Source organism: Lissotriton vulgaris, chromosome 10, assembly GCF_964263255.1.
Source record: "Lissotriton vulgaris chromosome 10, aLisVul1.2, whole genome shotgun sequence".
Classification (NCBI taxonomy): Eukaryota; Metazoa; Chordata; class Amphibia; order Caudata; family Salamandridae; genus Lissotriton; species Lissotriton vulgaris.
This window is the reverse complement of record NC_141698.1, coordinates 696,931,937-696,953,422: the sequence shown is the minus strand read 5'-3', so window position 1 is coordinate 696,953,422 and position 21,486 is coordinate 696,931,937.

Below are 21,486 nucleotides of genomic sequence, written 5' to 3'. Positions count from 1 at the left end.
CCCCGTGGATTTGGGGAGGGCCAAAGAGGCTCCTATAGTTACTATTGAACCAGTTACCCCTCCCAGTAATAAGCTCACCTACACCAATTCCAGGTGAGTCAAATACTAGTACCCCAACACCGGTAAGGGAGGATTTATCTATTGTAAATATGGTTGCCCTCCTGAAGTCTTTGCTCAACCCTGTAGAAGTTAGGCTCGCCCAGATAGAGTTAAGGCTGTCAAAAATCGAAAAAGTCACATCAGCTACTGCAGACTGCCTGAAAACAGACAAGATCATGTTGGTGGGCGGGGAGTCTGATATCATCCAGGGGGGGTATCAACACTAAAACCTTACCCTTTATTAACTTCATGTCCCACAGTGGAGTGTACTTCTAATGAGAACCCCCCTTCCCTTCTTCCTGCTAGCGCCCCAATACTGGCTAAAAAGCTTAACCTAAACGTTATGCCAGAAGCACAAGAGAGTAGCATCCCAAAAAAGAAACTGATAATTGATTTACCCCCAGATGCAAGTCACCTTGTAGTGGTTTTAACGGGGGTCCCTGAGTTAAACGATTCAGCCAGAGAATCTTTCATGTCATTCAAAAACAAAGTTGCTGACTGGCTGAATAAAAACAGACCCCTTCCTGCCAAAACTTGCAGTGAGATCCTGATAGTTCGAAGGGTGTCCTGGGTGGGCCAAATGACAAGAAACATTAATGGTGACTGTATCCTGGTTAACTTCAGGGACCCAAGGACTGTAACCCACATATGTGACTGGCCCCATCGACATTCTGCGACAACCATCCTGTAACTCCCATTATCCTACTTTTACCCACCTGCTCTTCCGTGCTATAACTCAGGGACGGAGGTGGGTTGGGTGAGAGTGGAAGCTAGAGGGGTGAGCAGGACGAATAGGAACAGGTCTGATTACTCCCACTTGTCTACCGAATATTCAAATTATAATCGGTACAGCTGCTTGGACATGGTCGACTGACTGCAGAACAATCACGGGGTTGCCCAAGGACCCAGGCTGACGGACGGATTTAATAACTTACCAAACACGTACAGCAGGAGCCCCATTGGTAGTCAAGTGTTTAGGACTCAAGGTAGTAATCTGGAAGCTAGTAACCTCCCAATGCCACTGGTCTGCTCACCTTCTGGCATCACAGACCAGCATACCCCGGCTCCAGGCCTAAACACCCTACCCATTTCATTGGGCACTTCTACCATTGTTAGATTAAATGAAATAGGCTCAAGGGTCCCGAAAGGATGCACCATCAGCAGTGTTAATCCAGGATCATTGCTGATACTGTCTTGGAACCTGGCAGGCTTGCCCAATAAAATGGCTTTACAAAAGGGGGTGGTAATGGACGGAGCATACGAACCAATCAAACACTCAAACCCAGTCAAAAGATCTGGGTTTAACCCATCACCGTTCCTTAGCCCACTCTGCCACGCCAGTTCAGACATGGCCATATGCAAATCAGTCTGACCCTGTGCCTCATGGGAACAGTCCAGCCCGAACTGCCAAGCCATGCCTTCCCTGGACCGGAAAAAAGCTTCCGAGGACCGGATTCTGGCATTCCAGCCGTCTTCAGCCCGGCTAGCTTGAATCCAGTGGCAAAGCGAGCAAGGGACTCACGTCTGAGCATACCCTGCCACACTTATGGTGGCCAAAAGCGGTACAAAAGGGGGGGTAATGGATGGAGCATACAAACCAATCAAACACTCACACCCAGTCAAAAGATCTGGGTTTAATCCATCACCGTTCCTTAGCCCACTCTGCCACCCCAGTTCAGACATGGCCATATACAAATCAGTCTGACCCTGTGCCTCATGGGAACAGTCATGCCCGAACTGCCAAGCCATGCCTTCCCTGGACCGGAAACAAGCTTCTGAGGACCGGCTTCTGGCATTCCAGCCATCTTCAGTCGGCTTGCTTGAATCCAATGGCAAAGAGAGCAAGGGAACCACGTCTGAGCATACCCTGCTACACTTATGGCTGCCAAAAGCAGTACAAAAGGGGGTGATAATGGACGGAGCATCCGAACCAATCAAACACTCACACCCAGTCAAAAGATCTGGTTTTAATCCATCACCGTTCCTTAGCCCACTCTGCCACCCCAGTTCAGACAGGGCCATATGCAAATCAGTCTGACCCTGTGGCTCATGGGAATAGTCCAGCCCGAACTTCCAAGCCATGCCTTCCCTGGACCGGAAACAAGCTTCCGAGGACCGGTTTCTGGCATTCCAGCCGTCTTCAGCCCGGCTTGCTTGAATCCAGTGGCAAAGCGAGCAAGGGACTCATGTCTGAGCATATCCTGCCACACATATGGCGGCCAAAAGCTGTACAAAAGGGGGTGGTAATGGACGGAGCATCCGAACCAATCAAACACTCACACCCAGTCAAAGGATCTGGGTTTAATGCATCACCGTTCCTTAGCCCACTCTGCCACCCCAGTTCAGACATGGCCATAAGCAAATCATTCTGACCCTGTTCCTCATGGGAACAGTCCAGCCCTAACTGCCAAGCCATGCCTTCCCTGGACCGGAAACAAGCTTCCGAAGACCGGTTTCTGGCATTCCAGCCGTCTTCAGCCCGGCTTGCTTGAATCCAGTGGCAAAGCGAGCAAGAGACTCACGTCTGAGCATGCCCTGCCACACTTATGGCGGCCAAAAGCGGTACAAAAGGGGGTGGTAATGGATGGAGCATCCGAACCAATCAAACACTCACACCCAGTCAAAAGATCTGGGTTTAATCCATCACCGTTCCTTAGCCCACTCTGCCACCCCAGTTCAGACATGGCCATATGCAAATCACTCTGACCCTGTGCCTCATGGGAACAGTCTAGCCCGAACTGCCAAGCCATGCCTTCCCTGGACCGGAAACAAGCTTCCGAGGACTGGTTTCTAGCATTCCAGCCGTCTTCAGCCCAGCTTGCTTGAATCCAGTGGCAAAGCGAGCAAGGGACTCACGTCTGAGCATACCCTGCCACACTTATGGTGGCCAAAAGCGGTACAAAAGGGGGTGGTAATGGACGGAGCATCCGAACCAATCAAACACTCACACCCAGTCAAAATATCTGGGTTTAATCCATCACCGTTCCTTAGCCCACTCTGCCACCCCAGTTCAGACATGGCTATATGCAAATCAGTCTGACCCTGTGCCTCATGGGAACAGTCCTGCCCGAACTGCCAAGCCGTGCCTTCCCTGGACCGGAAACAAGCTTCCGAGGACTGGTTTCTGGCATTCCAGCTGTCTTCAGCCCGGCTTGCTTGAATCCAGTGGCAAAGCGAGCAAGAGACTCACGTCGGGCTGGTCTGTTCCCATGAGGGTGTGAGTGTCTGATTGGTTCAGATACTCCGTCCATTACCACCCCCTTTAGTACCGCTTTTGGCTGCCATAAGTGTGGTAGGGTATGCTCAGACGTGAGTCCCTTGCTCACTTTGCCACTGTATTCAAGCAAGCCGGGTTGAAGATGGCTGGAATGCCAGAAACCGGTCCTCAGAAGCTTGTTTCCGGTTCAGGGAAGGCATGGTTTGGCAGTTCGGGCTGGACTGTTCCCATGAGGCACAGGGTCAGACTGATTTGCATATAGCCATGTCTGAACAGGGGTGGCAGAGTGGGCCAAAGAATGGTGATGGATTAAACCCAGATCTTTTGACTGAGTGTTAGTGTTTGATTGGTTCAGATGCTCCATCCATTACCACCCCCTTTTGTACCGCTTTTGGCCGCCATAAGTGTGGCAGGGTATGCTCAGATGTGAGTCTCTTGCTGGCTTTACCACTGGATTCCAGCAAGCCGGGCTGAAGATGGCTGGAATGACAGAAACTGGTCCTCAGAAGCTTGTTTCCTGTCCAGGGAAGGCATGGCTTGGCAGTTCGGGCTGGACTGTTCCCATGAGGTACAGGGTCAGACTGAATTGCATATAGCCATGGCTGAACTGGGGTGGCAGAGTGGGCTAAAGAACGGTGATGGATTAAACCCAGGTCTTTTGACTGGGTGTGAGTGTTTATTTTTTTTTTTTTTGTAAATCTGTTCATTACACAGAGTAGCAATCCAATCAGTATATACATTGAGTTATTCATCACATAAATGAAAAGAGTTCAATAATAAAGCTGATAGTGTGGTACAGCATAGTGGGATTGCAAACTGTCTGATGTTCACATAGCGATAATACATTTTTGCTTTGTTATAAAACGAGAAAGTATAAGATAAACCATAATGGAAATAAAGAAAAGCGGTCATATAGTTATACATAATGATGGAGGACAGTAAAGTTGCGAGCAATATCGAGCAGACTAGTCAGCACAAAATCTTGACCTGAATATAGCAAGGCACATACCAAATGGAGCATCATGTCTGTCAGTCTCAGATTCATCACTTATCAATTGGCACATAGAGGAGGTCAGTACCTCATGGTGAGAAAGGCAACACACAGTGCGGCCACGGAGAGCACACATAATATAACTAATGCTAATAGCCACATGGCCCAGTGATGTCAATCAGGCATGCCACATTACCAAACAGTGCCAGAAGTTTTTGTCCAGCGTTGTAGTGACACTGCTTATCCCACCCCTGCAGGGTCAAAGGAATTGACAGATTGGGATTGCCTCTCCTGGGCTATTTTCGCAATGTATTTCCGGTATGGTCCCCAGATATCTAGCGGCCTAGAGGCAGTTGAAATCATCTCAGAATATTCAACGCTGTTCATATTGCAGAATGCCATGCTACGAAGCCAAGTGCGAACAGTGGGAGCCCGCCTAGCACACCAGAGCAGCGCCACTTCACGCTTAGCTAAAAGGAAGCCAATGGATGCCAAATTCCGTATTGGGCGCAGGAATTCGGCGACATAGCCAAGTAGCGCAATTTCAGGGGTAGGTTGTAGAACCATTTCAAGCATCTCCCCTAAAACCTGATGCACCTGTAGCCAGTAGGTGTGTAGTTTCGGACAAGTCCAGGAAAGATGGGAAAAGTCGGCCTGCGGGCCGTGGCATTTAGGGCAAGTGTGCGGCCTGCTCGGATCAATTCTGTGAGCGAGTGCTGGAGTGTGGTATGCCCTCCTGAGGAATTTAAAATGTATAAGTTTGTGTCTGGCGTTAATGGACACATCCCTAGTGGTGGCACAGCACGCTGCCCACTGGTCGTCCGTGATTGGAATGCCCAGGTCACCCTCCCAGTCAGCGCGCACCTTAGAATCGAGCGAGGGAATTAAGGTCAGACACAGCTTGTATAGCTTAGACACTACATGCACCCCAGTCTGGTGTTGTATTAGGAATGTGAGCACGGGGGTGTCATCAGGAGGAAGCGGGAATGTGGGGAACTTGGCCCTAAGCATCGAACGAAGTCGAGTCAGTGTGAATGAGTCCATGAAGGTCCTGTCAGTGAAGCGGGGATCTTCAGTGAGAGAAAAGGCATGCCCGTCCGGGAAATGGTCACCTACAGTGTGTAGTTGGAATTTGGAGAGGTTGCGACGTACCACCGAGTCACCTGTGATGGGGAGCCAGTGGGGATTGGGCAATGGCAATGCAGGTGAGTATAGCTTCCCAAGCAGCACGAGGCGTCGAAGTTTGTCCCACGCCCAGCAAGTAGTGGACAAAGGCTGTATGTCCTGTGGGTCCCGGGGAAGGCCTTTAGGAAGGACGGAGGAGAGGGCCACAGGGAGCCCCAAGTCAGCCTCAGGTCACAGATGGGGTATCCTGGCATCAGGGTGAAACCAAGGGTACGTGTAAGCGCACTGTGCCACCAAATAATACAAAAAGAAATCTGGCACCCCAAAGCCACCTCGTTCGTAAGGGAGTGTTAGTGATCGCCAGGACACGCGTGGGTTCCTACCTCCCCATATCAAGCGCAGAAGGGAGGAGCGGAGTTGGGTGAAAAAGATCTTGGTGAGGGGAATCGGTAGATTGTTAAACATACACAAAAATATGGGGAGAGCAATCATTTTAATGATGGCAATCCGTCCAACCATAGACAGCGGGAGGCGAATCCAGCGCTCCGTATTGTCCTCTAAAAAATCTAGGGCACAACCGTAGTTCAGTCGGACAATGGAAACCATGTCAAGGTGAACATGTATTCCCGAATATTTCACGGAATCCGTGCACCATTCCAAAGGGAACAAGCAGGTCCACTGTACGGTGGAGGGGGTGAGCGGGAAAATTACTGACTTATGCCAATTTATTTTTAGACCTGAGTAGTCGCCAAATCGGGAAAGCTCCGTCAACAGTGGCTCAAGGTTGAATTTGGGAGTGCGAACATACAGAACTGTGTCATCGGCATATAACGAGATCAACAGGGGGCCGGTGCAAAACTGGAGACCACGGTGTAAATGTTTCTCCTGGAAATGTCGCACCAGGGGGTCCATCGCAATAATGAACAGTAGCGGGGATAGGGATCAGCCCTGCCGGGTGTCACGCGACAGTGTGAAATTTTCAGTGATAGTGCCGTTTAGCCATATACGGGCGGTGGGAGCTGAGTACAGCAACTCGAACGTAGCCACAAACATAGCAGGCATCCCCATTCTCCTCATAATAGACAGAAAAAAGGGCCACTCCAGGGTGTCGAACGCTTTCTCCGCGTCCAGGAACACTTCTGCAGCTGGTGTGGAGGGTTCTATTCTGTGTAAAACCGAAAATAGTGTCCAAAGGTTCAGAGAAGTGGAGCGTACAAATCCGGACTGTGCCGGCGAAATTATGGTTTCCACTAGGAGCGCCAATCGAATTGCCAGGACTTTGGCCAGAATGTTGTAGTCGAGGTTTAAGAGGGACAGGGGTCTGTATGAGCTGCATAACGAAGGGTCGCGTCCCTGCTTGGGAAGTAAAACAATGGCCGCTTCCCTGAGTGTGGGTGGAAGAATGCCCGTCTCCAATGCCTAAGCGTACACCTCGACCAGTTTAGGTACAAGTTCTTCTTTGTACTCTTTGTAGAAGTCAGCAGTGTAGCCGTCAAGGCCGGGAGCAAAAGAGCTACACAAATAATCGATCGCCTCATTAATAAAATCCGGAGTAATGGGAATGGCCAAAAACTCCTGCCTGTTTTTTTTCAGGTACACCATGGCGATTTCATTCAAATAAGAACCCGGGTGGCAGTGCTCCCCTGTGAGTGTGGAGGTGTAGAGGGTCTTGTAATATGACAGGAAAGTGTTGGATATCTCGGGGGTGGAGTGTTGTTGTGTTCCCTGAGCATCAAGTATCTCCTTAATGTAAGCAGCTTGGCGTGGTGAACGAAGCATTTGCGCTAACAGTTAGCCTCACGATCCGCTGAAGGATTCTCAAGAATCTCCTTCTCCAGCTTAAGGATATCCGCCTCAATTCGAGCCAGGGTGGAGCGAATCTCTCGCAAGGAACCCACGCTCTTAGTGATGCAAACCCCACGTAATGTGGCCTTGAAGCCTTCCCATAGCGTGGACCAGGAGGTGACAGAGCCGGTGTTAATGTCAAAGTAGTCATCGATAGCAGTGCGTATGTCTTCTTTGAAAGTAGAGCCCTGCCAGGGAATCGCTACTGCCGTTCGTAACCTCCCAATCTGGGAATCTCTAGGGTCAAAACAATGGGAGAGTGGTCTGAAAGAGTGCGAGGCAGCGTGGAAAGGCCTACAACCCAACCCGCGACACCCAGGGTCAGGAGCCAATAGTCAATTCGAGTGCTGGTGTTGTGGAAGCCCGAGTGATGCGTGTAGGCTGGAGTGTTGTGGTGCAATCTAGCCTCAATGTCCACTAGGGAGAAGTGGGAACAAATTTCCGCCAATACAGCACGTGATTTTGGCTTGCAGTCAGGAGAGGGGGAAGTGCTGTCCCTGCCGGGATTCATCAATATGTTAAAATCCCCTCCCAGAGCTAACAGGTCAATGTCGGAGTGAAGCAGTGTTAACTGTAGATCCTGAAAAAAAGCAGGGTTATCCACATTCGGACCGTACACAACCACCAGAGCAATCCTGTACCCGAACATTACTCTCATAACAAGTGCAAATTTTCCCTCCCCATCCACCCTGCTGCCAGTCATTACAAACGGGACTCGTTTGTGTACAAGAATCGTTGAGCCTCTAGCAAACCTACTAAAGCAGGAAAATACTCTGTGTGACCCCCATCCTCTAGCCACCGATTCCACGTCCTGCTGTACCAAATGAGTTTCTTGCAGAAAGAGGACGTCCACCCCATGTGGCGCCGCATAAGCCAGCATCTGTTTGCGCTTCCTTGTGGTATTCAGGCCCCGGACATTCCAAGACATCAAGGTCAGTTTGGAAGGGCCAGACTATAGACCTTTCCTGGCCATACCTCCATTGTCAATATAGTCTGTAGCAATTGTGCGTCTGGCTGAATGCTCAAACGATACTCGCAGCTAGGTGTTAATCCACATGACCGGTAATATAAAACAAACCCCATCCCCCACCCGCCTCCCAGCCTCCCAGAACCCCACGAGAGGCAATCCCTGGACCATCACTGAACAATAGTGCAAAATAACAAATGCAATAACGATTCAAAGCAACAATAAAATTGCAAATAAAGCAATGAAATAACCCCAGCTAATAGCAACAACATGGCCCGCGCAATTGGGGGTGGCAATGCCACTCCAGACGGGCAACCGAACAGGCGGCCACCGAACCGTAGACCTAGTCAATGAACATTGGTAAATTCTCATCTAGACTACAGTGTTTTCAACGAGGGTGCAGATAGAGTCAGTATAGAGCAGTCAGCCCTGGCAAGTTTCGGCAAAAAGGTCGGCACTGGGCTGTGTGTCGTTTCGAGGTGGAGAGTGGGGTGGAGAGCCGGCAGCTGCCGCCGATCCCTGTTTTTTGTAGGTGTGGCAGAACTCTTCGGCGTCCGCTGGAGAATCAAAAATGCGGAATCGACCATTCACATCCACCTTCAGCCTAGCTGGGTACAGCATTCCATATTTCAGGTCTAAGTTCTGGAGGGCAGACTTGACACCGTTATATTTGCGACATGCCTCCTGTACCATTAATGTAAAGTCTGGAAAGAAGGACAACTTGCTGCCCTGCCACTGTATTTCTCCAGTCTCTCGCGCCGCGCCCAGCACGGCGTCACGGTCACGGAAGTTCATGATCCTGGTAATAATGGGTCTTGGTAATTGGCCAGGTTTCGGTTTAGGCCCCAGAGATCTATGTGCGCGCTCAACCACAAAGCCAGTTGTAAATGTGTCTCTGCCAAATAGTTCGATCAGTAAAGTTTCGACAAACACGTCGAAACGACCCGTGGCTGTTGTTTCTGCCACGCCAAGCATACGAATGTTATTGCGCCTACTGCGCGCTTCCAAATCCTCGTTTTTAATGGCCACGTCTTTCAATATTTTTTCAACCCGTTCCAGTCTCCTAAGTGATTTCGAAGCACCATCCTCAATGTCTGATATTCGCGATTCAGCCACATCAAGCCTCCTGTCATGGGCCTGTACTTTTGTGCCCATGTCCGCCAGTTTCTGTTCCAGGCTGTCGAAGCGGATGTCGAGCGCCTTAAAGCCTGCATGCATTTCACCCATCATGGTGGCGACCATGGCCGCCGCATCTCCCAAGTCCGTAGCGCTGGAAGCCCGGGCCGCCAAACCAGGCGGAGGGTCCGTTGAGAGAAGGGGAGTCTTGTCGAAGCTGAGCTTCCTCTGGTTGGGATCTCTCTTCCCCATTCTCACGGTCGCCCGTATGGCGAAGCAGTGCCGGGTGTGGCGGTGTGGGAGGGTCGGCAAAATGGGAGAGCGGCCGAGCAGAATCAAGCGCCAGGAAGTGCCGGCATAGTCCACCAACAGTATCTGGGTGTGAGTGTTTGATTGGTTCAGATGCTCCGTCCATTACCACCCCCTTTTGTACCAATAAAATGGCTTGTCCGGAATGGGGATCGTTCATAGATAAGAATGACGTATGTCTTTTTCAGGAGACTTGGGCTGGAGAGGACTAAATACGTGGTGGTTTTGCCTCATTTAATGTACCGGCACGTTGGGGGTTGGGAAGGGATGCCCATCAGGGGGCCTCACCATTTGGGTGGGCTTCCACCTGGGATGCAAGGCTAAGTCAGTGAATACTCTGTCTGACGATGTCCAATGTGTGGTCCTAGAGTGGCCTAACGTCTTTAAGCTCGCTCTGGTCAATGTATATTCTAGACCTGTTAACATAACAAGTGAGTCAATAACTATTGAGGAATTGTCTCTATTTCTAAATACCATCTCCAGTGGCACCTCGTTTTTGGTAGGGGGTGATCTGAACTACCACTTTGAGCCCTTAACAGGTATGAGGGATGGTGCATCATTGTAAGAAGACGACTACTGGTCAATACCAGCAAACTCGGCTCCTTCGCCTAGGTCATGGACGCCCCTAGCCATCCAAATCACGGAGCTAACACTCAATCATTCAATCAGGGCCTGTAATGGACGTGTGCAATCTGACATCCCGCCAAAGTGCACATTTAATAAGCCCGGACAGGAGTCGCGGCTGGATTATATACTGGTCGAAACTAGTTTATGGCTCAAGGTTACTGACTTTAGGGTCAGTCCAAGAGAGGAGAGCGATCACAATGCTCTAATCTTGCAAATGTCCCTTCCCGGAATTGGCAAAGACACCAATAATGGCTGTGATGACCCCGATATGAGGATGACTCTATCAACGATAGACGTAGAGTCAGGTGGGATAAATTAGCGGCACACCCCAAGGACTTTTGCAAGCTATACGCACGGATTGTGCCTGTACTTGAAGAGGTTGGCGCCTTAATTACACAACCCCATTCTCCAGACTTGCATAATAAGCTTTGGGCCCTTCATGTGGATTTAAAAAGTACACTGGCAGAGGTACTTAATCCCCGCGTGACCGAGCGGACCGCAAGGGTTAACAGAATGTCATGGTATAATGCCGCCTGTAGAAAGGCAAAAGCGGAGCTAGTATTGGCTCTGAAGCAAAACAACAATAAATTACAAATACAAGCCAGGAGAATAGAATACAAGCATCTAACTAACTGTGCCAAGGCAGAATGGGACCATGACAAGTGGGTTAATTTAACTGCTGCCCTCGCGACCAGAGACTCTTGCAAATTTTGGTCAATCGTGAATACAGGGTCTGGCGAGCCATTACCAGCCGTTGAATCAAACATAGCAGCTGAAGTGTGGGAGGACCACTTCCGTGCCCTGTATGCAGCGGACAATGGTGAGATAGTTGGGGACCATGGGGGGACGTTGCTAAAATGTATTCCACAACTTGATGTGGTCGATTTTACTACAGAGGAGGTCTGCGTTGCAATATCCAAACTTGCAGCTGGAAAAGCCCCAGCATTGGATAAACTCCCGGGCGACCTCTTCAAGCACGAACCCAAGATATGGGCCCCATATTTACTAACGATTTTCAACGCAGTCTTGAGAGGAATGGCGGTACCCTGTACTTGGCTGGGCGCATAGATTGTCCCTATATTCAAGAAGGGCTCTCCTCTGCTCCCAGCCAACTACAGGCCTATCAGCCTTATTGACGTGCCACAGAAGATCTTTGCGAGGCTGATTTTAGATCGCCTACAGGACTGGATTGATGACCACTCAATTCTGAGTCCCTACCAGGCAGGGTTTAGAAAAAATACATCCACCACAGATCAAATTTTCCGCCTGACCTTATTGTTCAGGAAAACTGTCAGGATAGGGGGTGGCAGCCTATACACGGTCTTCGTGGACCTGCATGCTGCTTTCGATTTGGTCCCACGAGGGAAACTCTGGTCTGTGCTTCTTCAGCTGGGCATTCCACCTCAACTTTTGAATATACTGATGAGGCTCCATGAGGAAAACTTCGCACGGGTTAGGTGCGGGAAGAATGGCTTGTTGTCATCCAGATTCCCTGTTGACAGGGGAGTAAGGCAGGGGTGCGTTTTGGCACCCACCCTGTTTTGCCTCTACGTCAACGGGGTAATCGCCCACTTGGATGGCGTACCGAACACCGATGCCCCTAAGCTTGCAGGCAGCAGGGTGCCTGCGATTATGTTTGCAGATGACACGCTTCTGCTGTCCAAATCTCCAATGGGGATTCAACGTGTGTTGGATGGATTTGAGGCATTTTGTGTTGAATGGGCTTGGAGATAAATGCTCTCAAAACCAAATTCATGATTTTTAATCCCCCAGCAACCACACGCTCTAACCCCAGTATAGGAACTACTAGATTAGAAAGGGTCCAGATTTTCGAATATTTGGGGGTAACCATAAACAAGAGCATGACTTGGGCACCCCAACACATTAAATCCCAACTAAAACTGGCCCAACTTGCAGGGGGTATCCTCAAGCTCTCCAACACATCTACCACCAAACCTATTGGCCCACCCTTGGAGATATATAAAATGCAGGCAAGGGGGGGCGGTCATCTATGGCGGCGAACTTTGGGGCTACTCATGTAGATCAGAGATTATTACCACCGAAAATAAATTCCTCAGACAATTGCTGGCCCTGCAATCTAGTACTCCTCTCCTACCCCTGAGGCTCGATTTGGGCCTCAGATCGATAGATGAGGAACTGGAGGAACCGTTAAGATTCTGGCGGAGACTGTGGACAACACCCGAGCTTCTCAACTACAGGCAGGAACTCCAAGAAATTTTAAGTCTACCCAATGTAGGGAAAATCCCATGGCTTATGTATATTAGGAAAGAATGTGGGAAGCTGGGAGTACCATCCCTGTGGTCTGACCCCGAGTCTGCTTGTAACGCAGTCTCACGCAAGCACTTAGCCAGACAATTGTATGATAGCAAACTAATTGCTGTTTTACATAATTCTCAGATCGGCACCCTAACAGAATCCTTTTTACAGGTTAAAGATTTTTTCCATTTAGAGTGTGTCTTGGATGACATTTTTCCTATTTTAACTAGAAAAATATACTTACAATGGAGATATGGCACCTTACCAATTAGAGCCCTTACTAGCAAATGGTTCACATCTTCTCCAAAAAATTCCCCTTTTTGTAACTGCGAATTAAAAAATGACTTGCATTTTTTGTTTTTTGCCCAGCTTATCAAAAGTCTAGAAGGTACTGGCTCATACCTGTTTGTAAAAATTTGGGATTTACTCATTGTATGCAAGCTTATAGAATATTCAAAACAGAGTTCCATTGTATTTGCTGTAGCAAAATTTCTGGCAGCTATGTGGCACAAGCGTAGGTTTCTAACAATCACTGCATAAAACTATCTACATGAGCACTTTGTAATTGATTGTTACAGATGATAAAATGGATGTACTGTAATTCTCAGGATTTTATGCAACAACTTGCACGGTGTATTTTAGATACTTACCTGTTCCTGTACTGCTGTTAATTTACTTTTCTTTTAATTAAACTTACTTCCCATCCATGTACATTGTATTTTTTTAATATGTTTCGAACATCTTTTATGGCTAAAAATTGCCGAAATAAAGATATATGAAATGAAATGTTTGTCCGTGTAATACTTGACTGGAAGCATGCTGTGATGTGTCCGGTCAGAGGGTCTGTAGTCCACAATTGTGTTGACATGCTAAGATGTTACTGTGTAGGTTTCTTGTGACATGTGTATTGCATTTCCTACCTGTTCCAATGTGCTTCTGACTGTGTCTCATTTCAGTACTTCCCAGGGTTCTTTGCCGGTTGCTGGGGCAGGTCTGACACCAACAACCACAATTCGAACTTACAGCGCCATTTGAAAACAGTTGTTGACCATGTGCCCACTGTCATGTGGATTCACCTTGAAACTGTTGTGTAATAAACTTGTTTCTGATTTGTAATGTACCTGTGCTTCACTTACTAATGTGTGTTGTCTGTCTTCACAAATCTGACTGACATTTGGTAACATCACTTGTGGGCTTGTTGGCAGTAACTGTGGAAGGATGTGGTGTCTGTGTATTCCACCGTATATCTGGCAACCATCTATGTAGGCAATGTGTCACATGTCCATGGTAAGTATGTTTTGTGGAGCCCTATTGGCGTGTCTCGCTCATAGGTGTCACATCAACATGGGTCACATAACGGTAATGACATTGCTTTAGTAGTCGGCATGCACTGTGTGCTTGAGCATGTCGTCATCTCCATGACACATACCAAGTTTAAATCACAACATAGGCAAGTATAGTGTAATGGTGATTTTATTTACATACATGTGTGGAGATAGAGCTGTACATGAGGTTTACAATCCACAGTTCACACATGAGTTAGAAGTATTGGTAGATGAAATGTCCAGAGTGAAGTCCACATTCATCTTCTACATTGGTACAACAAGGACCCTCCATGTCATGATGGAGACCTGTGTCATGTCCAACAAGGTGAACGCTTTGCACCCAAACACCAACATCCAATACAGGTTCTGGGTTCCTAAGGGATGGGCAGGACAACTGTGGCTCACATGTCCTTCTTCGGACAACCCCTCCTCTTCTTCTGTGGGGGATCCTCAGGAGCAGGCGCCGACGGTGCATTGGAGTCTCCACCAGATTCATCCCTCCTCCCTGTGGCATTAGCAGATATTGTTTGAGATGTTGTGGGCACACAGGGAGGTGTGGACTTATTAGTGCCGATCTAGCAGAGACAGGTCAATATGTCCTAATGCACCGCTGTGAGTTTGTCCCACTTGGCCTCCATGCGGGCCTGATCGGCAGCCTGCTCCTGTTGCATGTCCTTGAGGACCCCCACTACCTGGCTGAATCCTCTGGTGCTATCCTGGTACGCATCTATGATGCGTACTATTTGCGGGTGATCAGGCAGTCCAGGCCCATCTGCAGACCATGTCCTTGGCCTAGCACCACTCCCACCACCCCTAGACACATGGGCTGTACCTGTCGTGGCGGCACAGTTGACCAGGGGGCCCCTTGGCTGTTGCCACTGGTGTCATTGTTGGTAGCATCCTGGCTGGCAGGGGCCCCTGTGCTGCTTGTACTTGGTCTCCTAGGTCGGTTCGTGTTGGCGGGGGTGGTAGGTCTGTGGACCGATGGTGTTGACCGGGCTGCAGGGGGAGCAGGTGTTTTTGATAGTGGGGCTGCCTGATGACTCACACCGGAGGTTCCAGGTTGATTGTCGTCATCCGAAGAGGACAGAGCCAGGTCGACGCCAGAGCGCTCATCCTCCACCAGATTCTGGGCCAGGGACTCTTCTTTACTTGGTGTTGAATCCCCAGTGGCACCAGTGTTTGGAAGAGACAGACATTGTCATTTCTGTTACTACAGATATCAAGGGTTGACCTATGTATATTGCAACAGGGAGGGGGGAGAGGTACTGATATATTCATCTTGCAATGGGTAGTACTAACAATGAAGGAGGGGCAGTGGATCACTCATCCAGTGCAGCCATGATATGTACATGATTTCATTGCTTAGTAAATTCCCTCCCAAACGTATACAGGAATGGGGCCATGCTACTTGGATTGCCACCTCTGTGTACTATAGTTGCATTTACATAACTATTTCTATATGAATTTTTTCCTTCCATGATTTGAATACTAAAATACTAAAATTAATTTTGAATTTAAATCCTTTGAATCAGTGTCTGCTTTCTCTGACCTATGTAATGCCTTGTGCATGCAATATAAATTGCCTCTTCATTCATACCATTTGGGATATTGAATACAAAAGTGGGGCAGGCTCTTGAAGGTGTTGGAAAGAAGTTCTAATGTGCTAATGTAAAGCTTCATCTTGGCCTAGATTCACAGGTCCGAGTACACGTTTGCCAGATTTTCCTGCCAGGCATATCTGCTGATATCTATTTTGATGACCTAAAGATAAATTGCTAGACCAGAATTCTAGGTTCAGAATCCCCATGTTATATATTTGTCAACTAAAGAGAAAGATTCATATTAGAAAGACCCTGACAAAGGAGGTTTGTCTACCAACATCGAAGGGCCTGAAAGTGTAGAGCGGAAGAAATGTTGGCCTTGAGGTGAGGCTGCCAAATGACCAATTAGGCCCTTCAGGATAATTAGTGGAAGAATATTTAAGGACAGAACTCAGGATAATCAGTAATGGAGTATCCAAAGGACATCATTCAATGCACTCTATTCTAGAGCCAGCTTCTTGGCAGGAAGCTTTTGAAGTTGCAAGGTCTGTCCCTGGTGAAACCTAGGAAGATATTCAGCCATGGAGGAGTGCAGGATGACTTCTTAGAATTGCCCTGGAACCCCAGGTCATTAAGAATAGAGGCAGCTGACACCAGATGATTGAAAAGGCTCATAGGGCACTGATGTATTAGGAGGACACCATCAAGGTAAATGAGGAGGTAGAAGCCCTTGTACTGCCATGCCTGACTCCACCACTTGAACTTTAAAAGGGGATGATAACCCTCGTAAATAGGAACAGAAATGTAGGTATTTCTCAGGACCATTTTGACAATGCAATTACTTTGAACTGTGTATAAGAAGAATACCATCAATATAAATGATGGAGCACATGGCCCAGTACCGAAAATGAGCAGCCACGCCTGGAGGGCCTTGCAAAATATCCTTTTCATGTTGTCCAGAGCTCTGTTCAAGGAGGCAGAGATGCAGATATATCGGAACCTGTTGAATTTATGACTTAGAAGAAGGATGTGGGTGGGTTCCAAGATGGCCTGGCAGAAAGTTCAGCAATTTTGCGCTTCACGGGAATAGTTTGGCGGTATTCAGTGGAGAATGAGGGATGGGTGTGAGGAATCCACATTGCCCTTGGTGGAGGAAGCTCAGCCTTCTCAAGGGTATGAAGAAGCTGGCAAAGGCACCAAATATGTTTAGGACACAATCTTCATAGAGCATGAGTGCACATTTGATGCCATCACAAAGGTCCCATGAAGAGAATGGTGGAAAGGCGGCAGGTAAATGTTGGTAGAAAGAGTAGATCAGACTTTACCCAAGATAGTGGGGGTACGGCATTGGGCATTGGGAATGCAACATAAACCAAACTCACTTTTCTAGTACAATACTTGTGGTGTCGCATCTCTGATGGATCAAACCTAAACTCACAAGGCTGTCAGTCATGGTGGTTCTAGCTGCCAAGGATGAGAAGTGACAAGAGGAGCTCAAGAACACTAGGAGGCACAACTCAAACTTTAACATCCTCATCTTCGTTTGTAGACAGAGTGCATAGGGAAATTTTGTCCTGGAAAACAAAATCTTCATCAATTTTCCCAGTGTAGGGCCTCTGGGAGCCCTTGTGCATTTTAATTGATGCATCCCCGTGGCATCTTCTGAAAAGTTTGACAGATTATGACAACCGTAAACCTCAAGGAAATAACTAATTCAGTTACTATCAAAAGGATTTTTGACACAGTAGTGGGAGATGGTCAAGTTAAGGTTCACACCTCTGAAGTTGAATGATTTGTTCGAGAATCAGAGATGTAACTGCAATTGCTAAAGCTCACACTTCATAATTTTATTATAAAAATATTTTTATATTTAACTTACAGTTCTGACATTCATACCAATTATGTCAACATGTGTTATTGTTAATTAATTTGTTAATAAATATTTTAAACATCTTTTTATTTGTTAATGATAAATGAAAAGCAATGTTATAGTTTAAAATATGAATATGAAGATTTCTAGTTAAATTAGTGTGTTTTTAGATTCTATTATACTACATTTTAAACTACACAACAATTGTGAGATTATGTAGTATTGATTGTCATTGTAATATTATTATTTTGTAATTGCTATGTAAAATGTTTTATTTTTAAGTGTATTTTGTAAATTTCAACAATTAAGGGCCTAATTCTGATGCGGGTTGGAAAGCTTTCACTCCTAGGGCCTGATTCTGATGTGGTTAGGAAGGCCTCCTTATGACATTTGCTCCTTCCAAATCGGATTGAAGCCAAGGGGAATCCAACAAATCGCATCGGGAAGCATGCGGATGCATTGCACTCTGTCGGTAGGACTGTCCCGATCCGAGTGGATTGGAAACCATTTCCAACCCGACTCAGTCGGGAAGCATTTCCAACCCGCATCAGAATCAGCCCCTAAGTGTTACACGCCTTTTTCTTAATATGATTAGAATGTTGTGAGGAACGTAAATGATACCCCTTTAGTGCAAACATGTCTTCCCCAATATTGCTTAAATTGGTATGAGAATAGTAAATCTCACCCCTTTGGTGTCCAAGACCTTCCCCAATATAGTTAGATTAAAGTGGGAATAGTAATTGCCTTCCCTTTAGTGTCCAACACCTTTCCCAAATTGTTATAATAAAAGCAAGTATTAGTATATATTAAATATTTACATATTAGATTCTATTATACATTTATACTTTAAAAATTTGTAATATTTTTATAACACCTATTGATATATTTCATATATTAAATACTCTTTGACATTTTTTGAACCTTTCAAAACATTTTTATTTATATATCTTTGTCATCATTTTTGCTTAAGTTGTATTTGTATATATTAACTAATTATATATTATATACTAATATTTCATTTATACTTCAACATTTTTTTATCATGTTTTTAAAACATTGTTTGATATGTTTTACATGTTTAGTCATTTTGAGCAATTTTTATAAAGCTTATTCAATTTTATTTCCAATATTTGCCTTTCATTTTTATGCAGAGTTAGTGTCTGTTTTAGCTTCATGTAATAGCCATTTTTTTTTACCACTACCTTCCATTTAGTAATCTATTTGTGCTATTATTTGTCTATTTTCCCGCAACCAGGTTGTTGTAAGGTGCTGCTGTTCGTCAGAACCTTTCCTAAGGATTTTCTGGGCATGAGGGAATTAGGAGGGAGGTTTAACAATTAGTTAGAGTCTTATACTTATTTTTGGCATATTTAGATAATTTTCTGTTAGCATTTTACACTAGTCTATCATTTTGCATTTTTTACCTTTAATGTAAATCTACTTTTGGGAATGTAATTTGTTTGCGTGTAGGTTATGTCAATTTAGGTTTCAGGTTTTTGTCAACAATTGTGTTCTGTGGGCATTTGGGGTTGTCATTTTATTTTATTAAATCAGTTTGAACCATTGTTTTTTTACTTTGATAACCTTTTTATCAGGATTCCTGTAGCTGTTCTTTTTTAAAGCAGCTTTTCGGGGTTCTTATGGAAACCTGAATACTCTGGATTACTTTGCGGGATTTCAATTGGAATTATTACATTTTTGCAATTTTTGGGGAGAATTTCTGGATTCATTTATCAAATTTGTGGCAGATGAATCATTTTTGTTACGGGGAAATCCGAGAAAGATCTGCAGCTACAAAACATTACGTTTGAAATCTTCCATTTTTTGGGGGTGGGAAATGTGGAATTAAATTGCAAACATATGTGATTGACATGCGGAATTGTTTGGATTATGTGTTATTATTTTATGTGATTAAGTTTTGTTTTATCTATTTTAGTTGTTGAAAGTTACATGAAAAAATATATATACATGCTTTTATCATATCAGTCTTTATTGATATTATTTTGAACAGCTGTTTGGCTGATCTAATTAAATATTATTTTATTTTTATTTTTCTCAAAGGATTTGGTATGTTGGTGTACACTTTGTTACACTTTTTGAGGAATCTGGCAGGTTAAGATTTATTTTATAATGTGCCTTAGGCTATCATTTCTTAGTAATGTCGTCCTTTATTATTTATGAAGAGTTTAACTTTAAACGGAGGCATGTAGTACATTCTTTTGGTTTGTTTGCTAAGTTTAGGGCACATTTGAACATGAGTCTGCTCTGTTCATTGTTCTTGGTAGCTTTGCTCTCTCTGTAATACTTCTATAAGTTTGTATAGTGTAGGTTGAAAGACAATTGGCCATCCTTCCTCTGCGTTGTTTGTTTTGGCTTCGTGTATCAAGGTGCAGTCATAAACATTCCACTATGGTATTTGGAATTTGGGTTGGCATCTGTGTCCGGTACAATGTAGTCTGCCAACTCAAGTATCTTCAAAATAGTCCACATGGGGACTTAAGGTCTGATTTCGAGTTTGGCGATCTGACTACCTGAACACTGCATCTAGAAGACCACAGTGCCCGCAGTGCTCCAACCGCTGTATTATGAGTTGACCGCGGTGCCCTGGTGTGGCTGCAGTGGGGAATGGTTTTACATTTATATTGATGCCTGTCTGAGTATTTTGACTGCAAATGTGTTGAATGCACCTATATGCATGATACATGCAGAAAAATACAACCTACCCATTGCCGGACACCGGCCTATATGTGGGCTGTCCAGGCAATGTATATATAGTACAAAAGAAACTTACCTGTAAATCACTGCAAACAGGGTTGTATTCCTCGAGATGAAGATGCTGCTTTGAAGGGGGTTCCTGGAGAAAGGGACCCATGTTGCACTTTACCTGGAAGAACAGGAAGGGGTGAGTATGCACCCCAAATCCTTTGTTTCTGCATACTTAAAGCTGGAGGTCCCACCGCCCCAGCTGACTTGTCGGAAAGCCAACTCATAATATGGACAGCGGTAAAACTCCTCTTTACCTCCCTATGGCAGCTGCTTTCCTTGACCGCTACCCCATGGTTCCAAACACTGTTGGACTTCCATTGACTTCAATGAGAGCCTGTGTTCGGACCGACTACACAGGCTTCCATTGCCTGCCACACTGTGCATGCATGGCAAGGGGGGACCCAGGGATACCCCAGGTGAAAGGGGTCCTTCTATGGGCCACCAAAGTCAGATTCTGACAGCCAATCTGTGTCGGAACAACTGATTCAGAAAGGCTGTTCGAATCCGACATCGTAATCGCTCAGTCACAAATGCAGTCCATAGACCTCTACGATTCGGCTCCCACCGACTCAGTTACTCTGAATGCCATTCCAACCATCGTAATCGGTTGTTTGGAAATGTGTCTGAGTCGGTCAGAAAGGCGGGTTCCAAATCGGATTCATATGAATGGAATGACATTATGAGCCTTTCCAAACAACATCGTAATCGGCCCCATGGTGTAGATTTTTGGAGCTGCCTCCATATACTTTGATTGAAGTGATAGTAACAGCTTAAAAAGATTGTCTAAGGGTATATTTTTAGAATCATTTGAATCATGGCTTGTTCAAAGACTATGAATATTTTTGGGCATAGTAGTTATTTGTTACATGTTTTATATTGTTTCAAAGCTTGTAGTAAGTGGTGCTTTGTTTATTTGATGGTAGGGCATACATGAAACGGATATCTGTGTTTTGAAAGTCAACATGCATGGTGTTTATCTGAGTAAATGGTTTGGAAAACATTTCGAGGGTCCTATCCATCATCCTTGTTTAACATTGGCTATGTTTAAGTAAATTGGTTGCTATAGAGAATATGTAGAGACTAGTAGAATTCGTTTTTCATAATTTAGGTTGTCATGTAAAAGGAAAGGTTACTCCCAATGGGGCTGATTACGACATTGGCAGTCCAACCACTGATGATGTGGGTGGGAGAACGCTGCATAGCCTGCGGCTTCTCCACCACAGTATTAAGATAACACTGCTGTGCAGGCGATGTTGTTTCTGTAATTCCAATGCAGAGGCATTCTTCGGCAGAGGAGAATAGCCAGAAGTGATGTTGCCTCCATGGGACCTCTGCCACATCGGATACACTGTGTGGCATGGTGCAGTTCTACGGAGGCACAAAGTGTGCCCCCAGCATGCACGACCAT